Here is a 7,994-nt window from a genome sequence, read left to right as displayed (position 1 = left end):
TCCAACCAACCCCTGGCACGCAAGCTCTGCTTCTTTCGACCTCTGGGTCTGCATTCCGCCTCGCTCGACCCTTGGGTCTACGCTCGGCTTCGCCCGACCCTTGGGCCCGCGCTCTGCCTCGTCCGACCCTTGGGTCTACACTTCGCCTCGCCCGATCCTTGGGTCTGCGCTCCGTCTCGCCCGACCCTTGGGTCTACGCTCCGCCTCGCCCAACCCCGAGGCCGTGGGCTCCGCCTCGCTCGACCCTCGGGTTTGCGCTCTGCCTCGCCTAGCCTCTGGGGGAGGACTCCGTCTCGTCCGACCCTTGGGTTTGTGCTCCGCCTCGTCCGGCCTCTAGGGGAGGACTCCGTCTCGCCCGACCCCGAGGCCGCGGGCTCCGCCTCACCTGACGAAGACCCATACTACCGCCAACCACTCTAGGTCCATGCGTATGGGCCTGAGTCAAAGCTCTAACACCAGGGAAGAGACTGGCCCACCCCGATGTAACCCGAGGCCTTGACGAGCCATACCGGAGGATTCCCATCAAAAACAGCGTCGAGCGTACCGGTGCTGTTCTGCCTAACCCCCGTATGAACACTGACGGACGCGTCAGTTCACCACAACGTTTGCTAGGACGGAGTGGAGCGCCTTGACCGGCATATGACGTCTGCGCATGGCGTTAGTGACAGATAGGACCACGACGCGAAGCCGTCCCTGTTGACATCTACAGGGTCGGCGGGACCCGCAAGAAAGAGAAGGACACGACGATTCTAAAGGCCTTTGGCTCTCTCTCTCGTTCTTCTTTTTCCTCCGCTGTAACCCATGCTTTCCCTTGGCCTATAAAAGGGAAAGCAGGGCGTCCCATAAGGGGCATCGCAACATATCACATCGATTCATGCTAGATCTGATCGAACCATCACGAACCCATCGAACCCCGAACACACGGTCGAGTAGCAACCGAGCTCTCGGCACCCGTTCACTCTTTTGACCAGAGACTTGGGACATGTCTCTCTCGTCCGTTTGTAACTCCTACTACGAACTTTCAGTGCTAGTAACACGAGCAGCATCAACGAACTAGACGTAGAGACATTCTGCCCGAACCAGTATAAACCTCGTGTCCTTTAAGCACACCATCCGAGCCAGACGCGCAATATTAGAAATTTACTTGTCGGTGGCAATTCGAAACTCCGACATGTATCTTCCCTTTTTTAGGAAGATGAGAGAAATATTGATGGCTATAAAAAAAGAGCTATTGGAAAACTGCTTGGAAAAAAATATAGTTATCTCTAAGAGCATCTCCAAGAGTTTGTCAAATTTTACTTGGCAAATCTTGTGATTTGCCAACTCCCAAAATTATATGCCAAGTAAAAAAACAATCCATCTCCAAGAGTTTGGCATTTTTGACTTGGTAAAATAAAAAACCCGTTAACAAAACGAAGAGACCCGCTAAGCGAACGAAGAGCCCCGCTAAGCGAACGAAGAGCCCCGCTAAGAAACGAAGAGCCCCGGATGCGAAGTCGTATCCCGCGCGCATATATGCGCGCTGGGGAGGCGTTTTTCCGAACTTGCCAAAGATGGGGAGGAGGGATGTGAAACTGTTGGAGGTTGTTTTTTCTTAATTTGCCAAAAAATGAAGGATGGGGAGGAGGGATGGGAAACTGTTGGAGTTGCTCTAATATAATAGTTGGCGTTTTTCCGAACTTGCCAAAGATGGGGAGGAGGGATGGAAAACTGTTGGAGGTTGTTTTTTCTTAATTTGCCAAAAAATGAAGGATGGGGAGGAGGGATGGGAAACTGTTGGAGTTGCTGTAGTATAATAGTTTTACGAGAATACGAGAGGTATTAGGCCGCATATGCTCTCGTTGCTTGTGGAGAAGAGTACTCCTTCCTTTTCGACCTGCCGCTTCGAGTTTGGACGCACGCGCGGACATGGCTCGCCGTCGGCACCGCCCCGGACCCTCAAAGCTCCTCTGCCCACTGCTGTCCCCTTCCGCACGGGAAACGTCGCCGTCCGACGACAGCATTCACGTGCGGCGCAGGGCCGCGGACGCACGGAACGGAAACCCCAGCCCCAGGAAAATAAAAAGAAATCCACTTCCCCGTCCGTTGCCGGAAAAGAAAAGAAAATGCCGCCACACCCAGACAACAACAGCGGGCCTCGCTTTTGCTAGTGGCCGCCCCCCTCTCTCTCTCTCACTCTGGCCCTTGCCTTTATTTTTATGATACTGTACTCCGTATATTGATTAGCAATAACTTGTGGCCTTTGCGATTGCGTCCACACCGACGCACGGCCCGGCGCCACGCACGGTGGCCTTTTTCTTTCGATCGGGGCCACAGGCGCACAGCCTCGTCGTGCGATCTCTTTCCACGTACTGCACCGAACCGGCGGGAGCTGTTCGTGTCACGCCTCTCTCTTTTTCCAGCTTCCCGTGCTCCTCGTGCCGGTGCCTGACTGGCTGTGGCCCCATTTCCGTTACGCTTGCGTGCCCAAGAGCCACAGGCCACTAGATTTTTTTAGGAGCTTCTCGTGCTTCAAGTCGGGTGCTTTTCTATTGCCGGGACGGCGACTCCACTCCAGTCACGGCCTGTGAAAGCACGTCCACGTCGCGTCGTACTTGCGTGAATTATTCTGCACTCTCCGCCTTCGGAATCAAAATGGCATGGAATCGTCAATCATGGATGGATGCTGTTGTGGCCGGGAGAGTACGTGGCAAGGTGTTAGAGTAACGGTACTGCATGCTCGCTCGCTTTACCTAGCTGATGTCGACGAGTTCCGGAAAGGAGCGGTTGTTCCATGTTCCTCTGCTCTCCCGTTCCAGGATCCACGTTAATATTGGCTTCGCGAATAAATTTTGTTAGCCACAAATACTACTGAATGGTGCAACGCTATATATCTCTTTCGTTTGCACGGAACGATAGCGAGCCAAAGAAGAAAGAAGAAAGAATATATTAGCCAACACAAGGACACGAGCAACCCCGTCAGCATGCTGCTTCTATTGTGTTGATTGATGCTCAATTTCTTTTGATCCTTGTCATTTTGTTTCTTTTGATATAGGATGCAGGGCAGGCAGTCCGGCACGCAACCGGCCGTCAACGGTTCCCTACCTCATCCGCCGGTTTTCGCTCGTCTGCTACAACCTACGAAGCGCAAAAGCCCCCAGGCCCAGTTGCAAACTTGCGATGTGTACGCACGGCACTTGGGCCGCGCCGCGCCTGAACCGAGCCAACTCCCGCGAGGCCACACGCCCGCGCTGGGCCGCGCTCCCATCCCAACTCGCAAAAGGAATTCCCTCGCAAAAATACATGGCGCGGCATTACCGGCCCGCCCGCGGCACGGATTGGCTCCTGGCCCAATCGGACGAGGCTTCTTGGCCGCGAGAGACCAAGGCAACGGCCTCTGCTGCCGCCTGCCGCCTGCGTGACCGCGTCGAGGGCCTCTGCTGACGCGGTGACGCCTCCGCCACCGCCACGCCACTGCTCGCGACATCATTCGGCTTCCTCCTCTACTACGGGCGCTTGCTTCTTCCTCCTCCTCCTCCCATTCCCACCCAAAAAAGAAAAAGTCCACGATGTACCCATCCGGTACGGCGGCCGTACGCCCCTCGGCTGTCGCCGTGGCCTCCCGGGACGCCAGCCACTTCCTCCCCAAAGGTGCGTGCCCGTCCCATCCCATCGTCCTCGCGACACCGACCCTTGCTTACCCCAAAAGGCTATCCGAGTCAGCACCGGCCAGCACTTCGTTCATCTTAATTAAGAGACTCCTTAATTAAACCCAAACCATCGACAGCAGCAACTAACCCATCAGATCATCTCATCACTACAGCAGTACAGCGCGTACGTCGCCCAGGGCATGTTTAGTTGACCCCAAAATCCAAACTTTGGCACTATGCAAAAAGAAGATTATCCATCACATCAAACTTGCGGTACATGCATGGAGTACTAAATGTTGACGAAATCAAAAACTAATTGCACAGTTTGGTTGTACTTTGCGAGATGAACATTTTGAGCCTAATTAGTCAACGATTGGACAATTATTACCAAATACAAACGAAATACCACAGTGCGCTACATGACTCTACAGTGTTTTGGGCGGCGCCAATTCAGGGCAACTAAACATGCCCCCAGTTGCATTTGGGTCTCGGGGAATCTCACTCGCTGTACAAGTTGCATTTTCAATGCGTACGTACCCTCTGTCGTGACAGGCCAGCTCTAGTATATCTCCATCTCTTGGACATTGCATCGGCTTCAGCTCCGTTCATCCCTCGGCGATCATTACTCAGACTATCTCCAACGAAGACAACCCAAATACCATACGTATAGGTCAGTTACAGTGAAAAGGTCACGGATCCAAAAGTCTGCCTTCTCCAACAGACCCCGAGCAACACACCACCGCCCCTCCTTCCTCCCCCTCGCCGGCGCGCTCCTCCTCCTCGCTGGCGCGGCGGCCACGCTGCTCACGGCGCCGCTGCCAGGCGTCCGCGGGTTCTACCTCCCGGGGAGCTACCCGCACAAGTACAACCCCGGCGACTACCTCAACGTAGATCCGGACAGGGGGCGCCGCGGCTGCTCCGGTGCCGGTGCCGGTGGCGGCGAGGGCGCGGGGCTTGAAGCGGAGGAAGGAGGAGCGGCGGGTGGCGTGGCGGAGAGGAAGAGGGCGAGGACGTGCGGGCCTCCGCGCGGATGCGGCACGGCTCGGGCTCGTCGGTGGAGAAGGAGGAGAAGGAAGAGGAGCTACCCCCGGAGTCCGAGGAGGAGGACTCCCACTTGCGCCGCTCCTGGAGGCGCCGGTGCGGCGGCGGGGTGGACGGAGCTCACGCCGAAGCCCCCCTCAGCTCCCCCTCTCTGCTATGCTTACTCATTTTTGCCTTCCGATTCGCCAGATACCAAAAATGCCTGCTTTGGATGCGTCCTCCGTTGGAGCGCAATTTCGGGAGTATTTTGCGTTTGGGTGGCCGTTTGCCTGCGCCCGTGCGCACGGCACATAGGCTCCGAAAACCGGAGAGGACCCGGGCTTCTGACACCGACATCGTTGGCTCAAGGATCGAGGACGACGTGGCCGGGCTCGTCCGACAGCTGACAGAGACGGACGGGAGAACCGGCTGCACGATCGTCGCCATTATCGGCCCCGACGGAATCGGCAAAACCACGCTCGCCAAGAAGGTGTACGGCAGCGAGAGGATACGGCGCGGCTTTGGGGCGAGGTCATGGGTGTGCATTCCCAGAGAGTACAACGAGGCCGCCCTGCTCTCCCTGGTCATCGACTCGTTCGGCGGCGACACAACGGGCGGCGACAGCTTCGCCGACCTCGAGAGGACGCTGGTCAGGCTGGTGGAGGAGAAGAGGTTCTTGCTCGTGCTGGACGACGTGCGGTACGGTGGGGTGTGGGAAGACGTGCTGAGGAGACCGCTCAAGCGCGCTGATGGACGCGGCAGCAAGGTGGTGATCACGGCGCGGCACGGCAGCATTGCTCGGGAGATGGGCGCCGGCCACGTCCACCGCGTCAAGAAGCTGGACATCGACGATGGCTGGCTGCTGCTTCGCACGGCGGCCTCTATAGTTGACGAGGCCACGGCGGGCGAACTGAAGGTCGTGGGTGAGGGGATAGCTGATAAGTGCGGCGGCGTGCCATTGGCGATCAAGGCTGTTGCCGGCGTCCTGAGGACACGGGATGCGACCGCCCAAGAGTGGGGCGAGGTGCTCGCCAGCACGGCGTGGTTGGTGAAGGGGCTCGAGGAGGATGCCATGAAGCCGCTGTACCTGTGCTACGACGACTTGCCGTGCCACCTCAAGCAATGCTTCCTGTACTGCTCGTTGTTCCCCTCTGACCTCACCATGGATAGGCGCGTGCTCGTGCAGCTGTGGATAGCTGAAGGCTTCGTGCAGATCAGAGCCGACGCCAGTGTCGAGAAGGTGGCCGAGGAGTACTACGATGAGCTCATCACAAGGCACCTTCTCCAGCCGGCAGAGGAAGATGAACATGGTGGCGCCGCGTGGTGCACCATGCACGACATGCTGCGAGCTCTGGCGCAGCTGCTCGCACATGGTGAGGAGTTGACCGGCGACTCGTACCGACTGTTGGTCGACAGCGATGCCGCCTTCGCACCATGACGTGTTTCACTCCCGGGAAGAAACCTGGCTGCGATACCTGAGAAGATTCTCAAGTTAGAAAGGGTAAGAACGCTGCTTCTTCAAAAGAACCCACTTACAATTGAAGGAAGCATCTTTACAAGATTGCAACATCTTAAAGTATTGGATCTCAGTGAAACAGCAGTCGAGCTCATTCCAGAGAACCTGGGCAATCTTGTTTATCTGAGGTTCCTGAATCTGTCTCACGCAAGGATTCAGGCAATTCCAGAATCCATAGGCAACCTGTGGACCCTGAAATTCCTTCTGCTAAGAGGGTGCAAGACACTGCACGCGCTGCCAAAAGGGATAGAGCATCTGAGAGGACTCAGGGACCTTGACCTTGCCCGCACAGTGATCAATGACGCGGCATTCAGAGTAGGCCATCTGAGAAGCATCACATCACTCTGCTGCTTCACCGTGACGAGCAAAGAGGCGCGTGCTGCTCAGGATAGGAGTGGGTAGCCTCTGGATGAGCTCAAGAACTTATCTCAGCTGAGAACGCTGCACATACAGAAGCTTGAGAAGGCTGCTAATCGATCGGAGGCAACTGAGATGTTACTTGATGCCAAGAAAGGCCTCAGGGAGCTCGAGCTGTCGTGCAGCAGCACTGTCAGGCCACTTCAAACACCGGAATTGGTCAGAAAGATTGAGGATATCTTCGAAGAGATGAATCCGCCACTATGCCTGGAGTCACTGAAGCTTGTAAACTACTTTGGGACAAGGTTCCCAAGATGGCTATCAGTGACCTTCCTGCCAAATCTCCATGATCTAGACATCATTGGGTACAACTTCTGCCAGTCTTTTCCTCCATTAGGCCGTTTGCCAGAACTGAGATCCTTGTACATAGCAGACTCTGTAGCTCTGAAGGATATAGGCGCAGAGTTCACAGGCACCGAACACCCACATCAGGTTCCATTTCCGAAGCTGGAAAACCTGCACCTCCAAGGGCTGCAGAAGCTCCAGACATGGACAGACATTGAGCCAGGGGCATTTCCATCTCTGCAGGAACTTCAGCTTGAGAGCTGCCCCAAGCTGCAAAATCTTCCTGTTGGCCTCAGACATGTGACATCCCTGACCAAGCAACACATAGCAGATATGGCAAGCCTTGAGGCTGTGGATGACATTGCTACACTGAGGGAATTGATCGTTTGGAACACTCCTAATTTGAAGAGGATATCAAACCTGTCTTCCCTTGAAGATATCAACATGTGCCACTGCCCTATGCTGGAGAGTGTGGAGAATGTAGACGGATTACAAACAGTGCACATCTTTGATCATGACTTGCGGGACATGCCCAGATGGATTGAGGCACTGATAGGACTAGATGCCCTATCGGTTATAGGGGTGGAAGGTTATAGGGGTGGAAGAGAGGAGGACGTGGTCTGTATTCTCGACGCCGGCGACAGCGCGGCGGCTGCTGCTGCAGCCCTAGAATTCCCGCGGTGCTACACGGCACTGTTCATACGAGACACAGCAGGAGGCAGCTAGGAGGCAGCTAAGGTTAGGAAATCCCGGCTCCCTTCAGGAAGCCGGAAACAATTCTTGTTTCTGCTTGATTATAACTGATATAGGGTTCTCTTTTTATACAGATGACTGACTTGACCCTTAAAGACATATCCTAACCGAATCAATCTAGCGTATCTCTTTCCTAACAAACCAAATCAATCTAATCTTCACGCGCTACAGTACCGCATGGCCCCTGGGCCGGCTCCACTTGCCATAACATGGGCCTACACCTTGTATAATGGGTGCCGGTCGTAACAGGCACATGCTTCCAAGCTTCGATCACTGAATTTCACGAGCACAGTTGAGCTGCTGAAAAGGTGCTTGGTTGACGGTCCAGACTGGCCTGTGATTAAGGACATCAAAGAAGTTCATGGGTACTCCAC

The 7,994-nt window shown here is 55.3% G+C and overlaps 1 pseudogene; it reads left to right on the top strand.

Annotated features, from left to right (window-relative positions):
- The first annotated feature begins 4,246 nt into the window (after positions 1-4,246).
- LOC136536304 (putative disease resistance RPP13-like protein 1) lies at positions 4,247-7,593 on the top strand (annotated as a pseudogene).
- Positions 7,594-7,994: the final 401 nt, after the last annotated feature.

Source organism: Miscanthus floridulus, chromosome 1 (assembly GCF_019320115.1).
Source record: "Miscanthus floridulus cultivar M001 chromosome 1, ASM1932011v1, whole genome shotgun sequence".
NCBI lineage: Eukaryota > Viridiplantae > Streptophyta > Magnoliopsida > Poales > Poaceae > Miscanthus > Miscanthus floridulus.
This window is presented reverse-complemented; position numbering and strand designations above follow the sequence as displayed.